At 43.2% G+C, this 17,087-nt stretch overlaps 1 long non-coding RNA gene across 1 annotated transcript in view; it reads right to left on the bottom strand.

Moving 5' to 3' along the window:
• Window positions 1–4,749: 4,749 nt before the first annotated feature.
• The window catches only part of LOC309626221, a 397,593-nt gene continuing 385,255 nt past the window's right edge, over window positions 4,750–17,087 (bottom strand). The window contains exons 2-3 of the long non-coding RNA XR_014243043.1: window positions 10,030–11,631; window positions 4,750–9,704 (exon numbers count right to left, since the gene is read on the bottom strand). This is a non-coding gene — a long non-coding RNA (uncharacterized lncRNA). The remainder of the gene's footprint in view (window positions 9,705–10,029; window positions 11,632–17,087) is intronic.

Genomic DNA, 17,087 nt, shown 5'->3' with positions numbered 1-17,087 from the left:
GACAGTCCCTTTCCTCAGCTGTGCCTCCTTTCTCCCGCTTTCTGCCCAGGTCTCCTCTCCCTCCCTGACTGTGGGGACCAGCTTGGCCACTTTAATACAACCACGCACAGATCTGGAGTGTGAGGGAGCTGGCACTCCCCAGAGCAAATTTTGACCAATGGAGATAAGAGCCAGTGGGTAAAACTCCCCTCTCACCTGTCCTCCACACGGTTCTTCTGAAACTCCCCCGGGGGACTGATCTCACTTACCCACAGTGATAACCAGCTCCCTAATGCAACCCTGGATTGGCTTTCCCCCACTCCAGATTCCTAAGTTCACATCTCAAAATAAACAACCTGCACATAAGCCCTTATCTCAGACTCTCCTTTTTGGGAGAACACAAGGTAAGGCATCCCTTCTAATAGAGGACTTCTCAAGAAGGCTCGCTCCCTTAACCTAAGACAGTACATCTCCATAGTGGAATTTCTGTTCTGTGGGATATATGTTCGGGTAGTGCTCTTCCCCGGAGCCCCCAGAGCTACCAAGGCATAATCTCCCATAGCTTTTGTCATGTTAGATTATCACACCTGTTTGTTTACCTCCTCAGTATACCGAATTCAGGGACAGTGTCTCTTCTTTCTGTATCCATGTGCCTAGCCGATTGACTGGCATGCGGTAGATACTTAATAAACATATGTTTGATGGATGGATGAACGAATGAATGAATGAGTGAATGTAAGAGAACCACAGCTGTCCCATGTCACATATGGTAGTTAACTATTTACATAAACCTTATCTACATCCTCCCACATACAAATATAGTACAATATAAAAATAGTAGAACAGAATTAAGTTAAATTTTAGGGGAAGAAAAAAGAAATATAAACTCTCATGGATAATCCCTCCCACACACAAAGAACAATTTTGTCATTGCACACACCCCTTCAATGGCGTCCCTCCCTTGTCACTTCTTGCTCTTACTACTGACGAGCCAGTCCCATTTTGGTCCCTTTCTGGGTGACCCTTTAGGTATAATTTGGATCTGCATAGATTTACCTTCAGAGATTCCTTGAGGGGATTTGTAAGAGAGTCTTCTATCAAGAATATGAGGTCTTTGTCTACGGCCATACCACCCTGAACGCACCCGATCTCTTCTGATCTTGGAAGAATATCAGGTCTTTCCCTTGTGCTCCTGCAGGAACTCTCTGTCTACAGGCCCTTGTGGAGCATTCTGGAAGAGCCTTCCAACTCCAGTTTGATGAATTCCAGATGGTCAGTAGTTCACATGATGACACAGTCCTCATCGGGGACTTCCTAAATGATCCAGCTGCCCAAGCCAAACACCCGCTGCTCCCCTTCTCGAACGTACACCTGTATCTCGAGATAAGTAATCATACACTGACCTCAGACTTGCCCAGGACCCATTAAAGTTGTGGTATTTAGTGTATCTGCCAATACCAGGATGAGGAACAACAGTAACAATCAAACTACCACCCACTTTCCCCGGACTAGCCTTGGAGCGGGGTTTTAAGACTCCTGTTGGGACACAGTTGGTCTGCAGTCGACCCAGGATGGTCTACTCAGCACAGCTGACTGCTTCCATGCTGCTATCAGATGTCTTTTATCTTTTGTGAATGATTGGAAGTTTTAAACCTCACTTCCCTCACCTCACCTCCTTCTTTCCCCTCTGCACCTGTTTTTACCTCATTTGGTCCCAGACAAAGATGACTTATAAATATATTTAGTGTTTTGCCAGAAAAAAAAAAAAAAAAAAGACTATCAGGTCCTTTCTATGAGGCTTTAAGAACACTCACAACTGGAATGAAAACGCACATATTTTACCTGGACTTCCCACAATAAAAGACAAAGCCATCTTGGGAAGTTGGTACAAGAAGAGAAATTCATCTTACAAGGCATTCCAGGGTGCAAACAAGCTCTGTTCAGATTCCCTTACCTTCCATCTGAAACATCCCGTGCAACTGTGAGATCTTTCTCTGAAACCCATATGTTCCATTTGGGGAGATGCTGACCTAGCAAGTCGGGAAGCAGGGTCTCTATGGGAGAATATATCTCCAGGGCTGAGCACCTGCTCTGTGGCCAGTAAGACTCAGCATCTCTGTGCCATCCCCGCAGCTGGTAGATAGACATATTCTCTCACTGGCTTAAGCGGAGTTTAAGACTTAATTACAATAAAGCATTTGGAACAACTGCAGGTCTGGACAACATCTTACTTTAAATTTAGTTTCCCACTAAATGAGAAATTGAGCTTTTAGCAGTGTTTTTCCTATAAGAGTAATAGTTGCAGTGAACTGAAGTAAGTTTAATCTTGCCTTGCTAATAGCCATGATTTATCAGTTACGATGTTTTTGGTTGCAAGTAACAGAAAGTCCAAATCAAACCAATCTGAACAATAAAGAGATTTATTATCTCATATAACGGGGAAAAAAAGTGATATGGTGAGTTCCAAGACTGGTTGATTCTGGGAATTCCCTGGCGGTCCAGTGGTTAGGACTGCTGTGGGCCCGGGTTCCATCCCTGGTAGGGGAACTAAGATCCCACAAGCTGCGTGGTGCGTTCAAAAAAAAAAAAAAGACTGCAGCTTAAAGATGTCATCTAGGACCCAAGTTCTCTCTACTCTGCCATCTTAAGTGTTAGCCCCACCTTTGCACTGTGAGTGAGATAGCTGTAGCAGTCCGTCCCAGGCTTCACACCCAGACCCAAAATCCAGAGGAAAAAGAGAAATTACCACTTCGTGTGTGTGTGTGTGTGTGTGTGTGTGTGTGTGTGTATTTAGAAGAGAGGAAACATTTCCTTAAAGTACCCCATCAGACTTTATCTCACATCTCATATCTAGAATAGGATCATAGCGTAAGCTAAATTATGCTCTAGTAAGAAATAATCCCCAAACCTCAGTGGTCTCACACAGCAGTTTTTTTCTTTCTTCATGAAAAGTCTGCTGTGAGTCCAGAGACTTTCCAGGGTAGAGATCTCTATGAGTTGGCTCAGAAATCTTGTAGCGGGCTTCCCTGGTGGCGCAGTGGTTGAGAATCTGCCTGCTAATGCAGGGGACACGGGTTCGAGCCCTGGTCTGGGAAGATCCCACATGCCGCGGAGCAACTAGGCCCATGAGCCACAATTACTGAGCCTGCGCGTCTGGAGCCTGTGCTCAGCAACAAGAGAGGCCGCGATAGTGAGAGGCCCGCGCACCGCGATGAAGAGTGGCCCCCACTTGCCGCAACTAGAGAAAGCCCTCGCACAGAAACGAAGACCCAACACAGCCATATTTAAATAAATAAATTAATTAAAACTAAAATAAAAAAAAAATCTTGTAGGATCTGCATCCCCAAATATTCTTCCACACTCATTGTGGCAGAGGAATAGAGTGGTAGAGGGTCTTGTGCAATAACCCAATGCTGAATCCTGGAGCGATACTTGTCACTTTCATTCATGGCCCACTAGTCATATGGCCCCATCCAGACGCAAGTGGATGAGAAGCGTGATCTTCTTACGTCCTAGGGAAGGAAAGTAGAAACAGATATGGAGGGCGCCGGAAAGCCTCCACCACTGTGCCCAGTCCTGACCAACTGCTTGCAAAACTGGTGGGAGTAGAGCAGTGGAATAAGATTAGGCTAATCTAAGGTGGGATGGATGTTGGGGAGTAAATTACAGATCTACTACAGGTAATTTGAAGATTAAGAAGACAACAAACATAAGCCTTTTAGACTCTTGGAAGATGACACAGAGCTCAGAGAGCAGTTCCTTCTGGATTGCTCATGTATTGATTACCCAATCACTGATTTGATCATCAGAGAAAAGGAGAAGAATGACAATTCCAGTTACACGTGTTAGAATCTTACCTAAACACACCACTACCTAAACAACTTGAATTTGGAGATACAGATGTTTTTTACATCAGGATTCATTTGCACACCACAATAGAATATTTGATGGCCCATACCATGCTTTTTGACCCTGCAGAGCTATCCCTATTAAATTAAAACTCAATTAAATCTCTAGCAATCACACTCAATCCCGGATATCAGTAAGAAGCTGGTGGGCAACTTTTGGAAGCTCTTTTTTCCTATAATATCAAACAGAGGACACTATAAAACTGTTCTTCATGTCCTCTCAGTTTCTCAAAATGGGACTTGGACTCCTCTCTAATAGCATCTGTCACTTTTTTAAAAACTTCTTTCAGTCCTCTCGCCCATCCAATGACCAGCTGCGTAAAAATTCCCCAGAGAATTGTAAAACCATGCACAAACAGGTAAAAGTAAATAAATAAATATAAATAGAAGCAGCTCAAGTCTGGAGATTCAGCTAGAGGAGCTGTAGTATGTGGCTTGGGAATCTGCATTTTTAAAAAGGCTCTCAAGTAATCGGATGTGCTGCCAGGTCTCACATCACAGCTGTCTGTCAACAGGTAAAGAGCTCCCTATTGACAGTTTTTTTCTTCACTTGGTTAGTTTATTTAACAAATCATGGTTCTCTTTACCTTATTAGGGCAACAAAGTAATGTTTATTGAGCTAAATAGAATGATAAATCCAGTTGGCAGTCACTTTATTGTGTCCAAGTTTAGTTCTTTTGTTTCTTAACGCTTTTCTGATGCGCTGGATGAGGATGTCTCTAAAGGAAGCACAGATGTTTCTTTCTGATTTGACTCTTTATAGAATAAATTTTAATGTAATTGAGCCCAGCTTTAATATAGCTTTCTCTCATTATAAGCAGAAGTGCTCGAAAGTGTTCATTGCTTGCGCCTTACAAGAAACCTTGCTTCCAACTTTGTACCTTAGTTTCTTCATCTGTAAAGTAGAGATAGCAATAGCATCTATTGCAAAGGGTTGTTAAAAATTAAGCAAAACAGAACAGAGAACCTAGAAACAGACTCACACAAATACACCCAACTGAATTTTGACAAAGGTTAAAAAGAAATTCAATACAGGAAAATAGCCTTTTCAAGGTTGCTGGTGCTAGAGGAATTGGATGTCCATAGGGAATGAGGGGGAAGAAAGACTTCAGTGTCACATCTTATATAAAAATGAACTCAAAATGTATCATGGTCTTAAATGTAAAATGGAAACTATAAAACTTTTAGAAACAAACATAGGAGAAAGTCTAGGGCTAGGCAAGGAGTTCTTATACTTGACACCAAAAGCATGATCCATAAAAGGGAAAATTAATAAATTGGACTTCATCAAAATTTAAAAGTCTGCTCTGCAAAAGACCCTGCTAAGATGATGAAAAAAAAACAAGCTACAGAGTGGAAGAAAATATTGCAAATCATATATTCAATAAAGGACCAGTATCTAGAACATGTAAAACTCAAAAACACAAACCTCAACAGTAAAAAAGAATAAAATAAAACCGAAAACAAACAACAATCCAATAGAAAATGGGCAAAAGACATGAAGAGATGCTTTAGCAAAGATGATATACAAATAAATGAGCACATGAAAAGACGTTCAACAGCATTGGGGAAATGCAAAAAAAACTACAATGAAATATCAGTACACACCTATCAGAAAGACTAAAATAAAAATAGTGAGGGGGGGAAGGTGGTTGAAAAAAAAAAAAAAAATAGTGAGGGACTTCCCTGGTGGTCCAGTGGTAAAGAATCTGCCTTCCAATGCAGGGGACACAGGTTCGATCCCTGGTCAGGGAACTAAGATCCCACATGCCACAGGGAAACTAAGCCCAGGTGCCACAACTACTGAGCCTGTGCGCCTCAACTAGAGAGCCCACACGCCCTGGAGCCCGTGTGCCACAGTAGAGAAAGAAAAACCCGTACACCACAACTAGAGAGAAGCCCGTGTGCTGCAGTGAAGAGACCATGCCACAACGAAAGATCCCGCATGGCGCAACAAAGATCCCGTGTGCCACAACTAAGACCTGACACAGTCAAAAATAAAAATAAATAAGTAAATAAATAAATAAAAAATAAATATAAAAAATAAATAAAAATAGTGACAACACCAAATGCTGGTAAGGATGTGGAAAAACTGGATTGCTCATGTATTGCTGGTAGGAATGTAAAACAGCTTGGCAATTGCCTAAGAAACTAAACACATAACTATCATACAACCCAATAATTGCAACCCTGGGTATTTTCCCCAGAGAAATGAAGACACACAAACTTATACACAAATGTTCAAAATAACTTTCTTCATATTAGCCCCAAACTGGAAACAACCCAGATTGTCCTTCAAGAGGTGAATGGTTAAACAAACTTGGAGCATCGTACCATGGAATACAACTCAGCAATAAAGAGGAATGAACTTCTGATGCATGAGACAACCTAGATGAATCTCTAGACAACTATGCTGAGTGGGGGATAAAAAACCACAAGAGAGTACATGCTGTATAATTCCATTATGTAATAATCTTGAAATAACAAATTTATAGAACTGGAAATCAGATTAGTGGCTGTCAAGCGTTAAGGAGGGATGGGGGTGAGAGTGAAGTAGGTGTGAATAAAAGGACAACATGAGGGATCCTGGGGTGATGGAAATATTGTATATCTCGACTGTGTCCCTGTCAGTATCCTGATTCTGACATTGTTCTGTAGTTCTGCAAGACATCACCACTGGAAAAGACCCTCTTCTTATTTCCCACAATTGCGTGTGCATCTACAGCTACCCCAAACTAAAAAGTTTAAAATCATTAAATGAGTTAATATCCACGACAGACACCTGGTAAGCCTAGTAATACATTTTAGCTATTATTGATTGAACTTTCCTGCAATTACTTAATACAACTTCTGTTTTGTCCCCCTTGTCCCTTCTGAAATACCATGAGGCAACGTGGCACAGCAGTAAGGCAGTGCTAGCTGGGAGTCAGACTCAAGTTCTAATCATAACTCTGACACTTATGACTCAGCTGTGTGACATTGGGCAAGATAAAATCTTTCTTGAGCCTTATTTTCTTCATCAGTAAAATGAGGATAATAATTCCCCCCTGTCCTCATCACAGGGCTTTTGGGTTTGTTTGTTTGCTTGTTTAAGAATCAAATAGATGATGTACAGGGGGTAAGAAAAAAAGCTTTGAAAACTGTTAAGTGCTATAGGAATGCTACACATTCAACATACATTTATTAAATACCTCTTACTCATCTACTACTGCTACTACTAATAAATATGACCATTTACTCGCTTGAAACCCTTGTTGGAATTTGGCATGCAAATTTCCCGTGTTGCTCATTTGCATTGGAAAAAAGGGAAAGAGGTGGGAGGCCTTTTGAAGCCATTTGAAAATTGAGCTCAGGGGGGATGAATTCTTATCACTGGGCTCAAGGTATAATTGATTTTCTACACAATGGCTCACAGGTGCTACATTTAACACCCTGAGTAGTAGGAGGATGGAAATGTATCCCAAGGTGCAGCTTTTACTTAAAATATCTACATAGTCAGCCTCTTCACTCTGGGGAAAGCTGAGAAGCCTGGGGGACTGGGGTACCCCACCTTCCCACCACTTATCTAAGTGTGCTGATGGAGGCACCTGCTCCTTACTTCTCATCCCACTGGGCGAATTGGGCTTTGGGTTTCTTGTTTTCAGTGGCCAGCTGCCAAAAGCACCTCTTTTCAGACCAGGATCACAAGGTTAGAGAAGAACACAGGGCAAGCCCACCATGAAATACATATTAATATTATAACAGCCCTTTCAGAATTCACTGTTGCTATGTCAACAAAGCAGCTGGGGAAATTGGGTCTTTGGGAAATTGGGAAATGAGGTCGGCTTTGGCAACATGGCAAATGCTTCCTTCTCTCAGAACAATTGCTCTGTGACACCAGCCAACCTTTTTCTACCTACCCTTTCTCCTTCTTATTTATAGGAAAATTGAGCAGCAAAACAATGGCCCTTAAGGTTTGGGATTAGGGCACGTCTGCGTCATGCAAGAAGCACTAGAAACAAAATTATACCCCTCCCTGCCTTTTCACCAGTTTGTATCAGTTTCTCACTCCCAATCTGGACTCCAATGGACTGAAAATGGATTCTGTAACCAGCTCTGCAACTTTAAATGAATTACTGACTTCATCTCAGTCTTAATTACTACCTCTTGTGAAATTAAGGTATATTTGCAGGATCAGCTACATAATTTCGGGGGCCCAATACAAGATGAAAATGCAGGGCCCCTTATTCAAAAATTAAGAATTTCAAGATGAAATTCTAAAGAGCCTAAAACCAAGATCAGTGCCTTCCTAAGCATGGGGACCTGTGCAAATGCCCAGGTCTCACATTCATGAAGCCAGCCCGGTATACGAGTTATGAGTCTAGATTTACAAATGAGAGAAGCCAAGTCATACTCATTCTGAAGGCAAAGATAATTTAGTGGATGTTTACTGTGGTATCGTGGAACCAAGGGAGAGCTGAACAACTAAGGGGCCCAAGGGACACCTCTAGGGCTCTGTTCTCTCATCTCTGCTCTCCTCAGAGTAACAGCTCCATCCTACCCTGATGATAAAGCAGAGCCCAGACAGCTCATGAGTTTTCCTTCTCACAGTTTCAGCCACCAGGATGTGCTCTTGGTCTAAATGCGGAATCTTGGTTAGGGCCGCTCTGGCTCACCTTAGGTCAGGTGCCCACACTAGATCAATCAACCCTGGATGGAGGGCCCAGGTGAATTTCAGAATACTGGTGGAAGCCCAACAGATAATCCCACAGCTTCCCTACAAATTGTCAGAACAGAGATAACAGATTTTATCTCAACACTACTGGGGATCTGTTGGTAGCAGCTGCCTACAGGGAGGTGTAGATGCCTGGGGCTACACGGGACTGTCACGAGGGCAGGCCATCATGCACATCTGCCAAGAAAAGTGATGGCCCAGGTGACTGCATTTGCCATCCGTGGACTAGATTCTGTGAGCTCCAAGTTTTCTTACAGCCCTAACATTCTATGAGTATTTCCTCTCGCGCTCGTGCTCATCCCCAATTCAACTTTTAGGAAGGCTTCACATGTAGGGACAATTTATTTCATTCAACAGATGTTGGTGAAATGTGATTAAATCTTTTAAAAATAAATGGATGTATTTGAAATACACAAGAGAAATGCTCAGGCTTAAGCAATTCTGAAGCGAATCCTTTGGTAAATTTAAATTGAAATGAATATCTTAGCTCCTTAGCTAAGATAGAGAGACTGAGGGTCCGACTTGGAAAGACAACCACTGAGGAAGAAGGTGATGGTAGCTTGTAGAAAAACACACCAATAGGCTTCAATCTATCCCAATCCCACCTAAGCAACAAGGGAGGATTCTCCTTCATCTGTACATCCTTGGGTGGCTTGCCTCCTTCAAGGATGCCTAAGTGTTTATTCTAGCATAAGTCCACTTTAAGAGCATTTTTCCTTTTGGGGGACGGGGTGGGGCAAATACCAGTGACAGGGCTTTAGACCTGCACTGTCCAATACAGTAGCTGCTAGCCACTAGCACTTGAGAGGTGGATTGAATTGAAACAGGCTGTATGTGTAAAATACACACTGGGTTTTGAAGATTCCATATAAAAAAAGAATGTAAAATATCTCAATAATTTTATTGATTGATTACAGGCATACCTTGGAGTTTGGTTCCAGACCACGCAATAAAGCAAATATGGCTATAAAGCAAATCACATGAATTTTTTGGGTTTCCCAGGGTATATAAAAATTATGTTTATACTGTAGTGTAGTCTATGAAGTGTGCAATTGCATTATATCTTTAAAAACAATGTACATAACTTAATTAAAAATAGTTTACTGCTGGGGCTTCCCTGGTGGCGCAGTGGTTGAGAATCTGCCTGCCAATGCAGGGGACACGGGTTCGAGCCCTGGTCTGGGAGGATCCCGCATGCCGCGGAGCGACTGGGCCCGTGAGCCACAATTGCTGAGCCTGCGTGTCTGGAGCCTGTGCTCCGCAACAAGAGAGGCCGCGATGGTGAGAGGCCCGCGCACCGCGATGAAGAGTGGTCCCCACTTGCCGCAACCGGAGAAAGCCCTCGCACAGAAACGAAGACTCAACACAGTCATAAATAAATAAATAAAAGAACGTGAATTTCTTTAAAAAAAAAAAAAAAAAGTTTACTGCTAAAAAAATGCTAACCATCATCTGAGCCTTCAGTGAGTCTTAGTAGTAACATCAAAGATCACTGATCACAGATTACCATAATAAATATAATTAAAAAGTTTGAAATACTGCGAGAATTACCAAATGGGACACAGAGACACAAAGTGAGCCAGTGGTGTCGGAAAAATGGCACTAATAGACTTTCTCAACGCCAGGTTGCCACAAACCTTCAATTTGTAAAAAATACAATATCTGCAAAGCACAAGAAAGTTAGACGTGCCTGTATATGTTGAAGTAATTTCTTCATATATTGCGTCAAGTAAAATATATTAATTTCACTTGTTTCTTTTTTACTTTTTAATGTAGTTACTAGAAAACTTAAAGTAACTCATGTGGCTTGCATTATATTTCTATTAGACAGAGCTGCTCTAGACTCCATTGTCCAGTGGTGTCCTGGGTCTGGCCATGATGTCTCATTGATTAAAGCTTTGCCAAAGCAGAAGATGAGAGTAGGTCAATTAAGGGAGACTAGATAAAGGGCAGAGGTAAAATAAGGGGAGAAGTGAAGATTTTTTTTCCACTTCAGGGCTATGCTGACAACAGGGTCTGAAAGAAACTTGTAGAACTGTAAAAGTGGAAGCTGCAGCTTGACATCTGTGCTATAATATCACCCATACAGTTAATCTACCCTGTCGTGGAGGATTCAAGTCAGCTGCAAATACTTAAGATACCTCCCATCAGGAGCTGGGTCTGTGTCTCTCTCTCTCTCTCTCTCTCTCACACACACACACACACACACACACACACACACCCTGTGAGTCTGAGCAGGCTCTATGACTGCTCCACCAGCTCTGGGTCCAGGCTTTAGTAGGACTGAAAGTCTCTGCTGCCTTCCTCTAGAGCCTTGAGCCATTATGGAAAAAGTTCCATTCCCTCTCTGGGGAGTGGAGACTACCTGGAGGAGAGGAAACCAGTTGAGCCTAGCCTGCCCCTGTCTACACTGAGATGACAGGATGCAAAGGGAAACCATCTTGGATCCTCCTGACCAGACCAGCTACCAGCTGATACCACCAAGCACCCCCCTTGACACCACGTGGAACAAAAGAATTGCCCAGCAGAACCCTGCCCAAATTCCTGACCCAAGGGTTTATAATAAAAATAAAATTGGTTGAAGATACTAAGAGTTGAGTAGTTTATGATGCAGCATTAGTCAATTGAAAAGGAAACAGTAGAGAGTAAGGAATACGAAGGCCAATTTATACAGTCTTGAATTCAAGGCTAAGGAGTTAGATTTTATTACAGAGGCAGTAGAGAGCTACTCAATGTTTTGAACAGGGAGTAATTTAATCAGAGGTGTGCTTTAGAAACATTACTTAACAGCTTTGTGAAAAATGGATTGGAGAAAGGAGAGATTAGGAGTGAGAAGGCCAATTAGAGCATCCAAAATCCAACATCTCCGATGAAAGTAAATTGCCAGAATCCAGGGTAGTAACACTTCCTGTGTTTCTCAACTGGGATGACATCGAGTCTGGGGGATATTTGGGAAAGTCTAGATCTGTTTCTGATTGTCACAGTGACTGGAGGGCATTACTGGCATTTGGTGGGCAGGGATCAAGAATGCTAAATGATCTGCAATGCATAGGACAGTCCCACAGAATGAAGAAGTATTCTACCCACCACGCCCTGTTGAATAATACTAGTAGATAGAAGACTCTACATGGGGTAGAGTCAATAGAACTCAGCAAGTGATTGAATGAAGGTGGAGCAAAGGGGGAGACAGGAGTCAATGACCATGCTGAGGTTTCTAGATTTCATGACCGGTATCATAAAGAGTTGGAAATTCAGGAAGAAGAACAGGCTTGGGTGGAAGCTATAGAGTCTGAGGTGCTCGTGAGGCCTCCAGATGGAGGTATCTCACCAGCAGAAGGATGGAAGTCAGGACACACTCAGAAAAGAGGCCATGGGGTGGAGGTGTTGTAAAGCCAGAAGCCCACTGTCCCGTTTATGCTTTCCATCACTCTTCAGGGTCTGCGTACCCCCTGCTTTAGGTCTTATGTAAGGCTCATGGCTCCCTGCTCTAGCAGACCCCCCTCTGGCCTGGGGACAGCCATCAGCATTTAGAGACCATCTAGCCTGAGAAAGGTGATTTGGGGCAGGGAGGATGCTGGGCCAAAGAGCAGCAGCCTTGGTCTACAACAAACTCTGCTCTTCACCCACCATGCGGACGCAGCCAAGCAGCTGACCTTCTGTAAAACAGCAGCATTGAACCACTGGATGTGCCATGAAGATCGTGTAAATCTAAACTGGACTGGGGACCACGGCTCCAGGGAAGGACCCTCATTATGAGGGTCCTCCTGCATGAGGGGGAAGGGTTCTCACAGAACCACGGGGGGTTCTCTAAAATGACAAGCCAGTGCTCCCCCAAAGGAAGGAAAGGGGGTTTCCATGGACACTCAGGTTCAGATGATGGACAACATAAGCTTCCCTCTCTCTCTCCTCCTTGATTCTGTTCTAACCTAAGGCCTGTCTTCTGCTCATCTTGCACCTGCTCTTCTCTTCGGGACTGGCGAGACGCAGCTCTCCCTGTTCCACTAGGTGCCCACAACAGACCTGAGCCTGCCCATTGCTTCAGTACCTTCCCTTCCCTCTCCCTCCAGGCAGGTGCCATAAGACTTGTTTCCTGTGCGAGAAATAAAAGCAGAATGTGGAAATGGACCATCCGTTGTCAATTCTGAGGTGCATTATATAGCAAGGAGATTTGGGGACCCAGAGCAGCTAAGTGACACCTTTGGTCCCCGGGGCGGTATTTGAAAGTGACGTCACCCCCAATACCCAATTAAAATTCACACCCTTTAACCTCCACAATCATCTGAGATCCATATCATTCAGTTTGATTCCGGTAAGATGCCTCGATATTCTAAATTATTTATCAGCCTGGCACAGCAAATAAACATTTGTGAAATTCATTTCAAAAGATGTTAACACTGGTGAAACCCACGTGCCCCCAGAGGGATTATACAAATTTCCATGTCAAATATTTTGAGGCAAAGTACTCGTAGAGAAACAGTGTTTTTTTGTGTTGTGATGCCTTTCATTTCCATAAACTAGATTACTTTCTGAAATTACTTTCACACAGAGAACAGCTTCTATTGAATTCCAGTCAGTGAACTCCTCCGAGTGTGAGGTGAATAAAATATCTCGGGGCGCTGGGGCTTCCTTGATGCATATGCACCCGTGTTGTGCAAGGAGGGCAAACCCAGTTGAGATGTTGTCTTTAGAAAGCTCATGTACTCAGATCTGCTGTCTAATGGTAATTGCTAAACAACCAATTCATTTAGAGCCTAACAAGGGAGCTCTGGGGCTTTCTCTTCCCCACCATCTCTCCCACCTGGCTAACAATGACTCCAGCTCTGTTGTTAACTGGAGATTTGCTGGCAGGCAGCTGCTTGCTACAGCAAGGTTCTTCAACAGTCAAGTTTTATCTGCTTCTTGCAAACACTGATTCTGCCAAAAAAATTCGCACAAAAAAAATCTGATCCGAGCAAACATTGTCCTATTGTCCTAGTTCTGTCAAGGCCATAAAATTAAAACAGACTTAGTTTCCTTAAAGGGAAGAAAAAAGAGAAAAAGTAGTTGAAGGCCCAAGTACAAGAAAGTTGCTGGGTTAAATGTAGCTTGAAACAAACAGGTGTTTCCTATAGGTGTGGGTTCTGAGCTGCCGCATGATGACAATGTGGTGATTCCTATCTGGGTGGGGACAAAGGGGACAATCTCTCCTTAGATAAAGCCACTAGAAGGTCTTATCTGCCAGGGCTAGGAGGGGGAGTTCCCGGATCTGGGGTAGACATTTCTTAGCAAATCTAACCTTGACCAACTTTAAAATGACCAGCTGATTAGCATATGAGGATAATTGGAACCAGGGTGTGGCCCTGAAAACAGCAGCAGCCCTGGCGCTCTCACAAGAGAGCGGGGGAGAACAAAACGGTGTTGCCTAGGACAGGCAAGGCTTGTGCTTTTGTTTTTGTTTTTTTCCAGAAAGCAGTGGTGAAGAGAGCAGCTTCCAGCTTGACTCCTCGGGGTGAGGAGGAAGCCAGTGGAGGGTGTAATCCAAGGAGCCAGCTGATCTGATTTGCTTTTTTAACAAGATCACTCGGGCTGCTGAGTTAAGAGTAGACCAAAGGAAGAAAGAATAGAAGGCTGTTGGAATAGCCAAAGCAAGACGGGATGATGGCTTAGACCAGAGTGGTAGCAGAGGAAATGGTGGGAAAAGATTCTGGATTTATTTGAAGGTGAACCAATGCTTTCAGGGTGTTAGAATAAAGGAAGAGTAAAAGATGACCTCAAATTTGTTGTCCTGAGCAGCTGGGAAAATGAAGTTGCCATTTACTTAGATGGAGAAGGCTGCAGATGGAAACCAGGATTTGGGCATACAGTTGTCATCTTGAGATGTTTATTAGACTTCCCAGTGGAAAGGTCAGATGGGCAGAGAGGGTGATCTACATGGAATATAAATTTGAGTTATCTATTTATAGATGCATTTAAAAGCCTTGAAACTGGATGAGATCACCAAAGAGGTGAATGTAAAGGCAAGAAAAAGTCCTGGGACACTTCAACCTTAGGCAAATTTGTAGCCTATCAAAATGTAATACAAATGCATAACCAGCTAACTTTGTATAGAAAAAATTAACTATCTGGTCACTTAATGGACCCTGGAGGATTGAACCACAGGATGTGTATTATAAAGGAGACAAGGCAAGGTCACAAGGAAATGGTGACATCTAAGGGGCTGGAAGGGACGGTGGTGATATCTACTGTCTTCAGAGCAGAATCGCCCAGGAAGTAGAGGATGTAGCAAGGGTCACAGTGCAGGTGAGGAAGATGGGGTGTGCTGGGAGTGTTGAAGGAGAACATAAAGAGACAAACAGGCTGATGCCCAAGGAACAAGGCTTCTTTGGGAGTTTTGCTTGGTCTCCTCATTCCTCCTCTCTCTGTTTCACTGCCCTCACTCCCAGCGTTCCATGCAGTGCAGGTGCCCATTCGTGTGCCCACACGCACCCCCGCACGTTCTCTTCTCCTCCAGGAAAGAGACTGGCGACACAATGCACTCTGCTGGAGACACGCCTGACACTGAATGGACAGATGCTCAAGAGCCACCCCCTGCTTTCATTCTCCATCCCCTCCCCCTGCTTCATGTTTCTTCATCTCCTCGCCACTGCCCAACATCTCATCACGTGTCTGTTTACTGCCTTCTCAACCATCAGGTTAGAGACTCCATGAGGAAGAGACTTTATTTTGTCACCACTGTATCTTTAGTGCCAGGAACTGTGCCTAGCACATAGTAGGTGCTCAAGGAAGTTCTGTATTGATTAAATGGATGACGTGCTGAAAGGCAGTGAGGGTTAGCAATGCCAGTACCTCCTAGTTACTTGACTTCATACAAGTTTCATCATCCCTCCTAGCCTCGGTTTTTTGAACTGTAATGTGGAAATCTTGGGACTTCCCTGGTGGCACAGTGCTTAAGAATCCGCCTGCCAATGCAGGCGACACAGGTTCAATCCCTGGTCCGGGAAGATCCCACATGCCATGGAGCAACTAAGCCCATGTGCCACAACTACTGAGCCTGCGCCCTAGGGCCCATGCGCCGCAACTACTGAGCCCATGTGCTGCAACTACTGAAGCCCGTGTGCCTAGAGCCCGTGCTCCACAACAAGAGAAGCCCATGCACCACAATGAAGAGTAGCCCCCGCTCGCCGCAACTAGAGAAAGCCCGCACGCAGCAACAAAGACCCAACGCAGCCAAAAATAAATAAAAGATTAAAAATAAATTAAAAATAAAAATAAATGGAAATCTTACTTATCTGTGGGTTGTGAGAATTAAAATTAAATGGGATTATTTTTGTAAAGCATCTGGTCTATAATAGGTACACAAGAAAAGTTTTCTCCCTACATGCCCTCCACTTTGGTCCTAAGAGAGTCAAGGCAGAGTTCCAACACTGATCTTAGTGATGGGAACTAGCTTCTGGCACGTGGGTTCTCTCTAGCATCATAGCTTCCTACGAAGGAAAAAGTTTTAAGTGTCAGAGAATGAACTTTCACGGTAAGAACTGCATTCTAAAAAAGTTTTAATAATGTAAAACAACATGATTAACAAGGCTTCTCAGAAAAGAACCATACAACATTTTCTAAATCAGAACTTGGCACAAATTAGGCATTTGGTAATATTTGATGAATGAATAAATAGACAGTGAGATCAATTTAAATTTAACTTAAAAGACTTTATTATATCTCACGCTAGATTATCAATAAATTTCATTTTAATGAAAGTAACCCACACTGCATTTTTAAGAGCTCTCATTTTGTCAGTGGGCTTTCCTTTGATCAAATGGTAAAGTGCAAAATTTACACTTCTGTATTGAAAGAAATTATATTTGAGTCTAATTTCTTTAATTTTCCCAGCAAAAATGCTAATTTCTTAGTAATTATGTGTGAGATTTAAGCACTTCAAACATCCCTCATCCCCCCTTGTCCTTTTTTTGTACATTCTATACTGTTCAGAAGGTGTTTCTCTCTACTTGCAAGATTCTCACTAGTGCCCAGGGAAATTCTGGGCACAGAAAAAATAAAAGGAATTGATGCCAGGAGGAAGGCTGTGATGATTGCCCCCGGACTATTTCACTCTAGTGGAGTCAGCTAAGGACCTGAGAGGGACACAATTACAGACATTAAGGTCAATTGGCCCTTGCCATTCTTAAGGGAAAACAAGGCTGTCTGAGCTTTTTCCCATGACCTTGTGAGTGGCCACTTGGCTAATCTTGGTGGCCAGGGATGTTGACCTCATCTGGGTTATTAGCTTTTAACAGGATTGGTTTTCCCATTTCTGGGGTAACATGGATGTTTCCCGTTGCTCTGTATCAGTCTACGACCACTTATTAGAAAAGAGGCCGCCTGTATAGAACAAATGAACGGTCTTTTTCCAGTTATGCTAACGCGGGCAGCTGGGGAAACCTTAGACCTCTCTGATTTCTGTGGTCACATAGAAGGCTTTTGGGACTCAGCAGCAAAGGTAGCCTCCATAT

This window comes from Balaenoptera borealis (assembly GCF_965194805.1).
Source record: "Balaenoptera borealis genome assembly, chromosome: 3".
In the NCBI taxonomy this organism is placed as follows: domain Eukaryota; kingdom Metazoa; phylum Chordata; class Mammalia; order Artiodactyla; family Balaenopteridae; genus Balaenoptera; species Balaenoptera borealis.
This window is presented reverse-complemented; position numbering and strand designations above follow the sequence as displayed.